General features: G+C 38.4%; 2 protein-coding genes across 2 annotated transcripts in view; one reads left to right on the forward strand and one right to left on the reverse strand.

Moving 5' to 3' along the window:
* The window catches only part of LOC113062431 (zinc finger protein with KRAB and SCAN domains 4-like), a 72037-nt gene that overhangs the window by 26800 nt on the left and 30077 nt on the right, over positions 1–15160 (reverse strand). The window lies entirely within an intron of this gene.
* LOC113062432 (syntaxin-1B) overlaps positions 1–15160 on the forward strand; it is a 38730-nt gene that overhangs the window by 1109 nt on the left and 22461 nt on the right. The window lies entirely within an intron of this gene.

Genomic DNA, 15160 nt, shown 5'->3' on the forward strand with positions numbered 1-15160 from the left:
CTATATAGCGTTTTACTCACTTATTTTTACTGGAAGCTCACTTCCACGAATTTCTGTCGTCGGAGATCACTGAAATATCGTAAAGGGAACGCCTGAACCCTGTGCACTGCACTCATCAGTGTATGCGCGAGTGGTGTGCTAGCGAGGGAGGGGGGTTGTAAGAGAGAAATGTACATTAACATGTTTCTAATTATTTATATATATATATATATATATATATATATATATATATATATATATATATATATATATATATATATATATATATATATATATATATATATATAAAGCAACATCATAACCCAACCCAAAGACGCGCATTTTTCCAAGACTTCCCTTATTCCCCCCGGAGCTTCTGATATCAGCCTTTGCTTACCAGACACCATGTAGAAATGTAATCTACAGATAACTGGATTTTACAGAATTCGCAATTATACGTGATGCGCGTGCAGACTCCCCAAAGCCACGCGCACTCGCTATATACTGTATAATGCCACAGAGCTTTTAAACATATACATCAGTAGTCTTGCTTCTAAAGGTGTTAATGGCTCAACGCGAATCCGATGCGACATGATTGGGCAATAATCACTTTTTATGTAATCGTCAACATCACTGTGACGTATTGGTCGCGCGGTGAGGGAAGTGCACGGGTTACTTGGACTGTGGGCGTGCGCAGGGCGAGCGTGTCTATGCACAGCAGAGACGAGCAAGGATAAATCAGACGGAATTCATTGACCTTGCCCCTTTCGATATTAGGTTTCATTTGTACAGGGGAGAGATCTGACATTGAATGAATGAGTGTGATTGAATGGGATAATTGCAAGCTGAAGTGTTGCTCATGAAAGCCGGGTGGGGATGCATTATGTTCCAACAGTGGCAACATTTCATATCATAAAGACTGTAGATTTATGACTCTGATGAAGAAGTCAACATAGCATCCATGTTCTGATAATTAAAATGCTTAATGTCTTACGGCTGCACCGACAAAGGTCTGAAGCAACCTACAGAAAATGGACCAGAAAATCAATTTGCAGATCATTTGATTCACACAATAGGCCTGTGGAGACTGGCGCTAGTTGTCACACAGGAGAAGAGCTTTATCTTAGTAACTATAAGGATTTTTTAATTTGTTGGTCACAATAATGGTTTGATATTTTTTACTTTTTTATATATTTTACCTTTTACTTTATTCATGCATCATTTATTGTTTTGCATTTCGTAATTCTAACTCTTTAAAATACACCAAAAAAAAAAAAAAAAAAAAAAAAAAAACTTTATGAAAGCCTGTTTAATGGCAGGTTCTATTGTGAAAACTTAACCCATAAAGTGCGACAATATGCCTTCTCTATCGCAAAAGGTCAGTGTGGTCAATGTGTCTTCATTGAACCTTTTTCTTGGCAAAGGAAATGTTCAATAGCTTTTTCGGACGCAAGACTTACCTTTTAATAAACTCAACTGAGAAAATAAATCTACCTTAATGTTCACCTGAAGGAGAAAAAAAACGTGACAACTAGCCTCGGTCTAACCTAATATATGAATGAGACGTCCTAATAATATGTCTATATCCTAAGCTTTCTATAAGGCCTACAACAAGAAGTCTTTTCACAAATGATGGATATGGTTCATGTCAGCATTAGTGTGACAGAGTAACCATCCAGACAGCATAGTATTATTATAGTATATCACTTGAACAATACTATTCCAAATCCTGATACTAACCATGCCCAATGTATTGCTGTGCTTCACTGTGCCCTGTGATGTCCTTGAGAGAGGCAAGGTTGAATGTCTGTGTGTCTCGGCCTCTCTCTCTTTTTCTCTGCATCTCAGCTAACAGGCTTCAGCAGTAAAGTCATATTTAAGATTCCTAATGTAAATCATATAGGCAGTAAATTAAATGCAATTTATTGAGTGTGAAATAAGTTTTGTTGTGCCTTCAGAATAAAGTTTATGTAGGGATGGTTCAACCAAAAATGTAAACCAACTTGTTTTAAATTTGTGTGACTTTCTTTCATGAGTAAATGATGACAGAATTTTCTTTTTTGAGTGAACTATCCCTTTAAGAATAAGTTTGATAGAGCTGTTCAGCAGACCCAGTTCGTTTATGCTTCATGTTAAATTATTGCAATGTTTGGGAATATTAAATATTAACATTTATACTTAATATGACTGCACTGGTGAACTTTTCTCAATACAGTTGAATGTAGGACATGGTTTTCCACATGATATGTATATTTTAGTTAGCTGGCTAATGAATGAGTGAGAATAAACAGCGAAATGTGGAAAAAAAATAATAATAATAGCATGTGTTTGCTTGATGTTGGGTGTATCAAAACAAGCACCCAGAACAACATGAAAAATGCATGCAAATGAGTAAATACCAATAAAATTAAGACCCAGGTTAATATGTATTGGATGCACTGACTGTTGAATTTCATAGTATTTCCAGTGAAGATGGCATAAAGAATGATTTTCTTTATTTTAATATGCTTTGCATCTAGCATGATATACAGATAATAATTAGTAATATTGATAATCTACAGGTGTGGTCTGACTGGAAAGTTGGCAACCTAATCACATCTATATCTGTCCAGAAAAGGAGACACACTGTTCTAATGAATCATAAACGAGTGCTAATAGAACCCACAGCTGTAAGCATGACCCATAGACAGGTTGTGCATTTTAAACTCAATGGTGCATTTTGATCTGTAAATTTATTCACAGTTCTTAGTGAAGATCTGATATAGTTGCTAAAGAATACACACACATGGACAACTAGACAAATATCACTTCCTTTGATCTTATGACCAAGCAAATATTGCTAATGCATATCAGAAGAACCAGGGTTTGCTACAGACTAGAGGAAGCATAATGCGTTATGTAATTAACTTAAACGTTTTTTTTATTTCACTTGCTAAACGGAGACAGAAAGTGTGCACTGTAATAGACTGCAAGAAACAGATTTGATTGCCAATAATACCTTTTCAGAATTTTTTTTTTTCTAGATCACTTTGGCCTGATATGTATCAAAAGGGCTGATTTGTGACTTCTTCCAGTTGATCAGATGCAAACCTGTTAGATACTCAAAAATAGTTTGTTTTAGAGCGTGTGGGGGATTAATTCTGTGGGCAGATGGGATAGAAGCAGGGAACCCCGGCAGCTGACGCGACACACAGAGAAAAGTATCCGAATGATAAGCAGCGAGCAACGCTACAGCTGACTGCAGCAAAGAGCTGAGCTCATGGGGAAAGTGCACTCAGTAGGTGTCTTGTCAGCCGACGGGGCCGGAACAGGTAGATAATAATTGGCAGAGAGAGCGAGGGGAATATACGGCTACATATGTGAAATTGGCCGCTGCCCAACAACAGATAGGTCACGATAGGTCATGAATGGAAGGGATCCGGTGGCTTTGTTCAAACCACAAGAATGAAGCGCTGCAGGTACAGTGATGGCCAATGAAACCGCAGTAGGATTAAAGAGGAAAGTGGAATTTTCCCAAATCTCTGATAGGGGGGAATCAGAAGTGAAGAAAGACATATAGCAGTAGTTGCCACACGTACTGTAGCAGATGGAGGATAAATGAGATGCATCATAAAGACATTTTGTTAGGAGATAAATGATGATCTAATGATTCAGTTGTGGGGTTATTGCACTATATGAAGAATGCTGGGTAGATTTGCTGATGCACAGGAATTGGGTAAAACTGCTTTCTAATATTATAAAAGGAATTTTGAGCACTCACACTTGGGCCAGAAGCCTAAACTGATTTTCTTGGCTCTTTTTGCATTTACAAAGCTCAGCAGTAGGTAGTGTATTAAGGATTTAGTGACTGTTGACAGTTCGAATGGTTAAAAGCATGGACAGAGTTTGAGGAGGGGCTAAGGGGGGCACTGCCCCCCAGACCAGAGCCAATTAATGCCTTGTGCTTTGAAAAATAAAAAATTCATATTTTATTTGTCCTATCTTATAATTTTCGTGGATATAATGAGTAAGTTTAGAATTAATTATTTTTAATTACTATATTGAAAAAGAAGCTCATTTTGGTGGACTTCAAAGTATCGCGGTAAGTTACGTGAGTGGACTCTCTTCTCGTTCTGTTCCCGCTTTAGTCTACATGCTAAATAAACAAAACGGACATTCGTCGTTTTTTTTTAATAAACCCACTAGTAAAAGTGTGGAGTTTTCTAACTCTGACACTTCAACCATCAATTCCACTGCTGCTACTGACACAGCAACCGAGGCCGCATCTGCTGGTAGGTGCCCCCCCACGCACAAAAGTGAAACTCCGCCTATGGTTAAAAGGTTTAGTTCAAGGACTTGTGTCAGAGGATTCTTCACAAAATAAAACAGATTTAGCAGAAATTTGTGCTTGAGTGCGGACTATATATGCTATTTAGTTTAAGACTGGAAGGTTGAGCTTTTCATAAAGACGTGAATCAGAGTTTCTAATCTGCTGTTAATACTTCTTTTAGCATACATGTAATAAAGCAGCAGTTTCTTCAGTTAAGTCACACTTTATTCCTGTATGAAAGATCTCAGATCAGTCTTGAACAAGTCAGTTTTCCACAAGATATGAAGATATCAGCAAACATGTTTACTTGTAGTACTACTGAATAAACTAATAAAATCTGGCTAATCTGATACATCACAGTAACTGTAAAATTGTATTTAAATAAAAAGGTGTGTGTGTGTGTGTGTGTGTATGTGTATATATATATATATATATATATATATATATATATATATATATATATATATATATATATATATAGTATCAAAGCATACCTTGATTTGAATTATAATTAAAGTATACTCAATTAGAGTACATTATTAACCTAGAGATCAATGTAGATAAGGATGGGCATGTCACAATTGTAACATTTTAATTTTAGCAGATTTACATTTTTCATGGACTACTGATATTTTTACATTTAATCATTTGCAGTTTTTTTGTCAATTTTTTTTTTTGTTTTATGTCTTTTGATTGTGTATTTTTAACTACACGTAGTTCTGCCAATTAGGTTATCGTTGGCGAATAGTGCAACACTGCACTGTACTATGTTTGTGAGGACAACACATTTAGTTCAGACAGGAAAAGTACAATACAGCTAAAAACAATACTTTTTGTCATGCAGTGCAGGAAACACAATCAGTGTACTTCAGTATTAAAATTTGATATGTATCCACCTTTTTCCTGACGTAAAAATGGGCGCCGCCATTCGTAAATTCTATGGGTCTAGTTTCTGGTCTCATTTGCGTCCAGCTATTTTTAGCTGTACAAACAGTTTGTTTTGCTGCTTGATATTGACAATTCATGTGTCCTATCATATTATTTTAATCTGTTATCTTAATTAAGAACACACTGGTTTGTGCTGCAAACAGTTTTACCGTTTACTGTACGTTGTTATTCTCCTCGTTATTTACCTCCATCGGCTAATGAAACGGAAGTCTCACCCATGAGGAGGTGGATAGGAGCCATGTTTCTCTTTAGTTTCTCAAAATAAGTGTTGGATTCATGCATCCTAGAAATAATTAATTCAAAAGTGGAAAATTATCTTAATCATTTCAAACAATATGACTAATGCTTTCAAACTTAGAGCATAACTTCATTTTGAGTTCAGTGGAAGAATGAAAGTCACAAAGGTTTGAAACAACATAAGGGTGAGTAAATGATTTGGAAGTTTAATATCTGGATGGACTGTTCCTTTAATCAGTCTTAACATATGGGTGGGCGACCACTTTTGTTGTTGTTGCGTCTGGCTGCTCCATTATTAATGGTCTTGGTAATTACTGAAGAATTTGAACGGGGAGGTCCTGTCAATAATATTATTAGTATTGATCCATTCTTTTATTGATCAATTTCCCTTTTTTTGGCTTCACAAAGAATTACACACAAATTTAAGGCAATTTACTCCAACAACATTAGCATACACAAAGACCTTCACTAGAAATTCACTACAGTGTTCATATAACCTTCTACTGAACTATATTTGAATTCACTTTTTGCTTATTCATTGTTAAAGTACCGATTGCCCCATGTGCGTGAACATCTGCTAAGCATCATACATGATAATGCATGTACCATCTGTGGTACATTTTTCACACCACATAATGGAAATTTCCTAATATAAGAGGATAATCTTTGGCAAGCATCAACATCAAGCAAGTTAGACTGAGGTCAGGTTTTAAAAACCTGAATCACACTTTTCCCTTTCTGACCAGCGTTGATTTAATATCTTTTAGTCATGCCCACAAAATACCGCCTTGGTGGGTAATTTCAATAGATCATACATCATTGCCATGATTTATAAGTTACAGGTTGGATTTATGCTTTAAATTGACTGCAGGCTGTGAATGAGTCAGCAAGTTTGTTGTTCATTCTTCAGTGTCTTGCTGTCATTTGAACCACATCGTTTTTTTCTTTTCATACCCGAGTCATTATTGACTAATGTGAAAAGACAGCAGCTATTCCAAAGGCAAACAGGAAGTGGTTTTATCAGTACTAGTAAGGGGTCGAAGTGTCAGTCCCAGTCACCCCGCAAACATGACGTGTTTTTGTATGTTTCTAAGAAGTGCCTTGAGCTGCTTTCTTTGGAGCTGCTGGCATAATGTTCATGACCCTATTAACATTACAGTTTATTTACATCAATGTCAATTTTATATTTTTTTCATGAAATGTTTACTTATTAAAATACTAAATGTGTAAGGAAATTATTAATAAGATAATATTTTACCTGAGTTGACATTTGAAAGACTTTAGACAGCTTTTGCAAAGCATGCATGCTTTTATTATTTTTCTGTAAAATATTCATACATTTAAATATGTATACATTTACAAAAATGTATTACATGTTGCATTGCCATAGTCTAACATCAAATAATTTTTGATTCAAATTTCTTCTAATTGGCCCTAATTCTATCATCATAGATAATTTTTGCATACATTTTTTTAAATTGCATTCTGCTTGGGTAAAATATAATATTGTTGAAATATATATTTTTTCTTTTCAGAACTTCTTTACCGAATAAGTGTGTAAGCCTGGTTAAATAGTCCTTGGTCAATTTTTAGATAGTGATTTATAGCCTTTTATCTTGGCTTCTGCCTCAATTGATTTCTAAGGTCATACAGATCCTTTGAATGAACATATATATGCTTTCATTTCTTTGACAAAGGACTCATCATCTGTCTATTTAGTTTCTTGTTATAAGCCTCGGTTTATAGCCCAATTGAACTGGGGATAACCCGTCCCTTGGGTGGAAAGGAGAGAACGTCATGCACCTATAGGAGAAAACACAAAACACACACTACACTGCATCTTCCTCACCTTTTATACACAGTTATTGCCGTTTTTTTACTGCCTCAATTTTTTCCTTAAATGGCCTTTGGTAAAACACACATAATTTGGTGTTGCTAGACATGATGCAAAATTTAATGCAGTGTTTATTTTGAGCCATAATTAAGGTAGAATTAAGTAGAATGACTTAAGGTAGAAGAACAAAAATCTTAACCATGCCATCTCTTTGTAATATCGCTCCTTTTTTAGATTTTCTACAGTTCTTTCTCAGTTTCATGATGGATTACACATCATTTTGTGTTGCTAGAGGTGATGCAAAATTTTATGCAGTCCCTCCAATGTTTTCTATCCCAGAATGCACCTTTATATAGTGAAAGAATTAATGGGTTGGAGCAGGAATGCAATTAACTTCCATAAACAAAATCACATTCTTCACCACTTCTCCTCATGTTTGTCAACTGAAACTAAAGCAGTATCATGAGGCTAAAAGGAGGTTACTGTCTAATGCTGTAAGGACTTCTAATGCCTGTGGCCAATGGCCATCCTCAGCACAGATGGGCCAACGGCAGGGAGGCAAGATTATAACATTTCTGTATTACCACCGCACCTGATTTTACACCGCATTTTCCTGAGAAAACCCGGCACAGATTTGTGTGTAAATTTCCGAGAGCCTGCCATATATACACTGGCAAAATTCCTCGTCACCTGCTTGGAACGGGATACTTTTTGTAAACGTCCTTTTCCGATGACAACATCTTCCGTATCATTCCGGCCTCCCCTCCCCCAGCGCTCCCTCTTTCCCTGTGGAGGTCTGTCTCTCTCCCCATCCCCCTCTGTTTGCACTTTCCTGACCCTCCCCCTACAGCTGCACACTTCTTCCTCTTGATTCTCCCTGCCGCACACTTGTACACACTCACTTTTGCATCCTAAGCATACTCACTATTGCTCCATCCCTGCCAAAGGCTTTTTTCCAATCACAGTGTGGGTAAATAAATCAAAGTATGAAAAAACTGAAACTGACACACTTTCATTCGGTGGAAAGCACCACTTGAGCAATTCAGTGTGTTCTTGAAACTTATGAATGTGGGCAAATTATCTGTCAGAATTTTTTTATTTATTTAAATAAAATATATATATTCAATTACCTATAACAGTATTTGATACCACACATTTAAGAAGAATCTCACAGCATTCTTTAGGCGTGTGAAGCTTTTATGTTATACATTAATCAGCAGGATCAGCAGTAGAGTAAAATTAAGATACTTGACATATTAAAGCAATGCATGCCATATACAGCTAAATGCATAAATGCCCAAATCGTGTTTGTATTCCAATCACTGCATGTGTATGACAATGCCTGCAGTGTATTGTGAGGACAGTTTCATTGCAGGGACAATGTCACGTCCTCTCTGCTACACACCACTCACCAGTCCTTAACGCCACCAATAAAACGGCTAAAACAAAATGGCTTCCTGTCTACGGTACGTGGTACGGTTCCGCTGGTTTGCAACATATAAGATTAACACCAACAAGTCAGAAAACAAGAATATTTTACTATATTTATTTCATTTTTGGTAATTCAACTGCAGGTGGGATATAAATTCAGGGGCGCTCAATCTTACGTAAAAAAGTCTTGCAGAAGAAGTGACAACAAAGTCAACAAATTTAATTTTGTTTTGACAGTATAAAAGAGGGGCCCAGAATAATTTAAAGGTAAATATCAGGGTTGGATCTGGATTCATATACTTTACTCTACTGTAGCTCAAACAGTAAAGATCAGGGGTTTGTTTCCCGAGGAAGGAAGGAACCCTGAATGTTATTTAATTCACTTTGAATAAAGGAATCTGCCAAATGAATAAATGTAAGTTGTTCATCTCAGACTTTCTCTGTAGGTGAGTCATTTACCTGATCTAACAACCTCCTGAGGTTCCTTGTGAAATAGGGCAACAGGGTGCCACTGGGATTTCTCACAATCTCATTCAGATATCATAGTAATAAAAGTCCTACAAAATACACTAACAGACAGTTAGTGAAAACAGATTTCTACAGCCTTGCTAGTCACCAGCATTGTTGCATTTTGGATGCTCGTTTATTCGTTTTTCCCATTGCACGCTTGTATTGTTTGTAACTGGTTGACAGTAGGACTCTTGATGGTAAAAGTTAAGATGCTTGGTGGGAAGACCAGTATAATTAAAATCAAATGATTTTTTTTATGTATATATCATCAATAACATTGCTAACTTTTGAGTTAAAGGAATCAAAGACAAGATCAAAAGAGTCTGATGAAATGCTTGGTGTTAAAGATGTAGCTTCCATAAATAGCACACTAGTGATCTCGTTAATGCATCTCTTTCTGACAGAGACAGAGCTAGATTCAGTGGTAGCAGAGATCAATAGATCAAATAAAATACAGATGCTGGAGAGAGGGATAACGTGTCTGGTGAGATGGGCTCTGGCGCTGGTGTTTCCGGTGGCTGCGAGCTGCCCTGGCTGTATTACAGGAAGTCATCCTTGGGTGCAGAGTCTTGGAGCTGTTCTGATACATCACAGTCTGTCTGTTATGAGCTCTGTGGGCAGGGATCAGCAGGGATGGTGTCCATGAGCAGTGCTTGTTGTGGCTGCGTGGTGTTGTCAGTGTCCTTGTGGGATGTCTCAAACACATGATGACTCGGAAGCTGATATGAAGTCCTGTCATCACTCATACTCTGTCCAGGTGTGTTTGCCATTTAGGTTGAGTGGATTGGCACACACTACTGAAGGATGATTAAGTTTTTTTGGCTGGAGGCCATCCAGTTTAAACAGTTGTCTATGGCCCCAGAAAATATTTAAGTTCTCGATGAAGTTGGCTCCTTCTATACTGCAGGTTCTTTGTAGCTATGCATTCAGCCCAAGCAACTGTGAAAACATGTTAGTTCCCCTTGCTGGGAGTGGTCCACTGATGAAAAAAAAAAAAAAGAAAAGATAGAGTCGTGACATTTGCCAAATATGGTAACCCATACTCGGAGCTCTGCATTTAACCCATCCATGTGCACACACACAGCAGTGAGAAGTGAACACATGGTGAACACACACACACACAGAGCAGTGGGCCGCTATATATCCAGCACCCGGGGAGCAACTGGGGGTTCAGTGCCTTGATCAAGGGCACTTCAGCCATGGCTATTGAGGGTAGCAGAGAGTACGGTTCATTCACTCCCCCCCACCTACAACTTTTGCCAGCACAGAGACTCAAACCTGCGACCTTCAGGTTACAAGTCCAACTTTCTGACCATTAGGCCACAACTGAACGACTGAACTTCAAGTCTTCAAAGTGTTTCAAAGAGTTCACTGAAATCCTTCTTAAGAAGTTCTGACTGCTCTTTCAGAATATCACTTTTCCCCACATGGATGATGATCTGATTTACAGTCTTGTGCTTCGTTAAAATGTTCCGAAGTTCATATCAGAGACGGTTGCTTGAGGAAAGCCATATTTATTTGTAGTCCTGCTATTGATGTTTCTGATAATAGAGTCACCCACTATCAGAATCCTGGGCTCGGCTGCACTTTGTTCTGAATGCCACTTTCTGCCCGACCTTGAGTGCCTTTTATTAGCAATGTTAGCTGCTGGCTGATACGATCCATGTTCAACCACATTTGGCGATTCCTCACCCACATTCAATAATGCTTCAAACCTGTTCTTAAGGTGTACAGGGGATGGTAGAGTACTAGTGTTTACAAGTCTTGTCATAGCCATATCTGGGGTAGAGAATGCTATTGCAGCAATACGAGATACTCGTGACAATCTGATGTCTCAAGTGTCTTTGGATCTCACTCCCTGTTTGTGGCATAGATTAGCGTGTCAGTTTCAGTTTCGCTTTGTTCCTCTACACTTGGTATTAACTGTTGAGATTCACTAGATTCACAGGACTCACCGGCTTAATGCTGAGGAGGTCTGATGACGACAATCTGTTGTGTGTTAAGCCTGCTTTGAAAGTCCAGCATGTAACTCTGTTTCAAGAACCGCAATCCTTTGTAGAAGCCTGTGGCAGTTCGTGCAGCAAGTAGTTTCCACAAGAGGCCTTTTCATTTCTGTCTGTTTTAATGTAGGCATCTGTGTTTTCCTGTCTCTAAATGTAAGCTGCTTCTTTTTTGCAGTATTGTTTCAGTCACGAAAAGTTTTTAGTTTAGTGTTTGTGCCAAATTGTTTTTGTTTGAGCACTGTGCTGATCTGCTGAAGTTAAAATCTTAGAAAAATCTGAGAAAAGTACATAAACAGGGAGCAAAGGACGGAATAGTAAGCAAGAGTGTCCGAACAGTAGCGAAGTCATAAGCAGAACCTATCAGTTTGTGTTCATTCATAATCAACTTCCAGGTTGCTGCATGTTCCTTTGCGCACTTTTCCATCTAATAGGCCCCATGAAATAAAAATGCAATAAAATTGTATCATCATTACTCACACTCAAGTTGTTCCTAACCTGTATGAATTTCTTTCTTCTGTTGAAGACAATATAAAATATTCTTAATAATGATGGTAACCAAACAGTTGCTCATCGCCATTGGCTTTCATAGTATCTTTTCAGTGCTATGGAAGTCAATGGTTACCACAAACTGTTTGGTTACCAATATTCTTCCAAATATTGTCTTTTGTTTTCAGTAGAAGGAAGAAATTCATACCAGTTTGGAACAACAAGAGGGTGAGTAGCTGAGGACAGAAATTTCATTTTTGGCTGACATCACTTTAGTTCAATGTCTATTAGCTTTAAGGTGTAGTTCAAACTTTGCAGTAGCACATGTGCCTAGCAGCCCTGAGGTCAAGGATTCATTTATGAGTGAAAATGATTTACATTGACTGCAGTGTGAGTTTCTTTAGATAAAAGCATCTGCAAATGCATAAATGTAAATGTTAAAGCCTGGGTCGAGAAACTGGTTCAAACATTAGCCAAACAGGTTCATATCTAGCCCTGGCTCAACAAAAGTCTTTAGACATGGCTATATTATTAAGAATTACTAATGGACAGTAGTATGTCTCCATACTTTTTCTCCATGTGCTGAACATCTACATGCAATCACCACTTCTCTTCAATGATAGATTGATGATGCTGGATTATGTTTTTATATGTTGGCCAGTGTACATGCTGAGTATCATACAAAACATTCCTTTTAGCTTTGGAAAAAAAAAATCCCCCAAGCCACAGCAGGTTCCTATCTTCAACAGTTGTATATTAAAGTATATGCTGATCGTTGATGTGTTCCTAAGTATCTTTTGCCCTAATATTTTGTCCTTGTATACCACATTGAAGAGGTTCTTAACCGGCGGGCCGCAGATCTGTTCTGACTGGTTTGATGACAACCGGAAGACTAAAACATGCTAAACTATATAATTATGCATAGTTAAGATAAAAATAGGCTTATCAACATTAAAAGGAGGAGATGCTTCCAGTATTGTTTCTCGTTTATGTTAAGGCTATGGAAAAATGCAAAAACTATGGGATTTAGAGCCAAAATTCCTCTTTAGACATTTTCCAGCCTGGACAGGTTGTGTGACATGGCTTCATCATCAAAAATCTAATAAATTATAACCCAAAATACATTTAATATGCTTTGCTGTAGTTTATGAATTTACAGACTTGAAACTTTACTTATTCAGTCTTAATAATTTAGCATACTGTTAAGCCTACAGAGTTCATGGTAATCTACATTCTAGTAGTATCACCACGACTGAGGTGCCCTTGAGCAATGCACTGAACCCCCAACTGCTCCCCGGGCGCCGGAGCATAAATGGCTGCCCACTGCTCCGGGTGTGTGTGTGTTCACGGTGTGTATGTGTTCACTGCTGTGTGGGTGCACTTTGGATGGGTTAAATGCAGAGCACGAATTCTGAGTATGGGTCACCATACTTGGCTGTATGTCCTGTCACTTTCACTTATTAGAATTTATTAATAATGATCCAAGTTTCAAGTCACTCACAGTCCCGATTCAATGTTTGTTACAGTCTTTCTTTTAAATACCTACATTTGTTTGTTTTTTCTCTCTCTGTGTCCTGCACAAGTATAAGAGTAATTAAAATAATTTATTCTAAAATAAATATTTAATGTCTGAGTATTTATTTATTTGTTTACTAGTGGGGTAATGTAAATTCAGATGGTCATTAATCACAAAACAAACCCTCTCAGGGTGGTACAAGACCAGATCTTGATCACTCGAGACTATAATGACCTTGGGTTGCTTATGCTGTAGTTTTGCAGAGAATCTGTCATAAGCTTTGCAGTGAGTAGATGTGACATGTCTCCCCCAGCATACAGTGGTGCTCTTTTTAAAAAAAGACAAGAAGTCAATGTAATGTGAAAAAGAACCATCAAGATTCTTTATATATTTGTATATAATATTATATATGTGAATTGCAGAGAAGGAAATATGTCCAACACCTACCTTGACTTGAACCATAAAGGACGTGTTTTGTGGATATTGACGAAAGTGTCTACATGCATGTATTGACTTGATCTGCTCTTCATTCTCACGGTTACCATCTAGCATTTATGCAGAGCAAGAATGCAAGAACTGATAAAGTGAATACTTTGAATGCAGTGCTATGTCACGTTTCCACCAAAATTACCCGGAACCCTTGTACCAGGAACGTTTTTCCCCAGGAACTATTTTCCCCCCAGACCTGTTGCTTTCTGTGTTTCCACCGCGGTATAAAGTACTAGGAAGATCAGGCATATAGTCTGGTCACGTGTACTCTGTGCGCGTTTCTCAATACAAATCATGCACAGTTGCGACTTGCATCTTTGGTAGTTCGGACTTTGTGCATTCGACTCGGGAGTGTGATGTCCGCGACGACGCAAATCCGGTAATTCTGCAAACAGCAGTGTACTTGATAAATGAGTTCGTGCAGTGGAAACGCGACTCAAGTTGCTCTGGATAAAATGGACAAATGGACAAATAACATCATAACGTCCTCTAGTGGTCGCTATGGGGAATGCCTTAAATGTGACTGGTGTCTGATACATCTAAACACGACAATAACATTGGCTGGCGACAGCCTATGACGCCATTCCCGGTGTGACCACAGTATAAAAGAGCACCGGGAGAAAACGTAATTCACTTCTTCGTCTGAGGCATGGCAGGTTGTCTAAAGGACGCAGTGTCTCGTTCCCTTCTCAGGTAGCCATGGTTACATATGAAACCTGAGACGTTCCCTTTTGAGGGAACATCAAACTGCATCCTCTAGGGGTATCTATGGAGAATGCCAGACCCACGCCGCCATGCTGAAGGGAGTGAATGTCTAGCACCATGGTGAGCACTAAATGCCAACTCTACAAAGCAATGGGAGTTGCCCTTAGGACACCTTGACAGCTGTCAGTGACATTATCCCCTTCAGCCAAAGGCCTGAGCTCCATACCCTTAAAACCTACTTGTTAAGGGCTGGGCTGGAAAGCCTGAACCTGGGGCAGAACTCAAAAGAATCTCTTTCTTCTAATTCCAAGCCTTTCAAGGGGATATGGCCAGGCGTCTAGGTTACAATAATCCAGACCCTGTCCTGTCACCCAGGGGACTACCGCCAGCTCTGAATGAGCTTGCTCAAAGGAAATGACTGGACAGATCTGCTCAGAAATTCATCACCAGGGATAAGTAAGTCGAGTGGGGCCAAAGGTGAAAACCGGGGCCTAAACCAACTCAGAGAAAGGGAATGAGGCTGACAACCCATACCATGCAGGATTTTAGAAAGTGCGAAGGATCCTTAGCGTGCACACTTACAACAGTATGGATTTTAGAAAGTGCATAGGAGCACAGCATATGCACTTAGCATAATATGGATTTTAGAAAACAATTCCTATGGGGTAACTGAGGCTGTTACTTAAGCCCCTTTCACACTGCACGTCGGACCC

This window comes from Carassius auratus, chromosome 44 (assembly GCF_003368295.1).
Source record: "Carassius auratus strain Wakin chromosome 44, ASM336829v1, whole genome shotgun sequence".
NCBI lineage: Eukaryota > Metazoa > Chordata > Actinopteri > Cypriniformes > Cyprinidae > Carassius > Carassius auratus.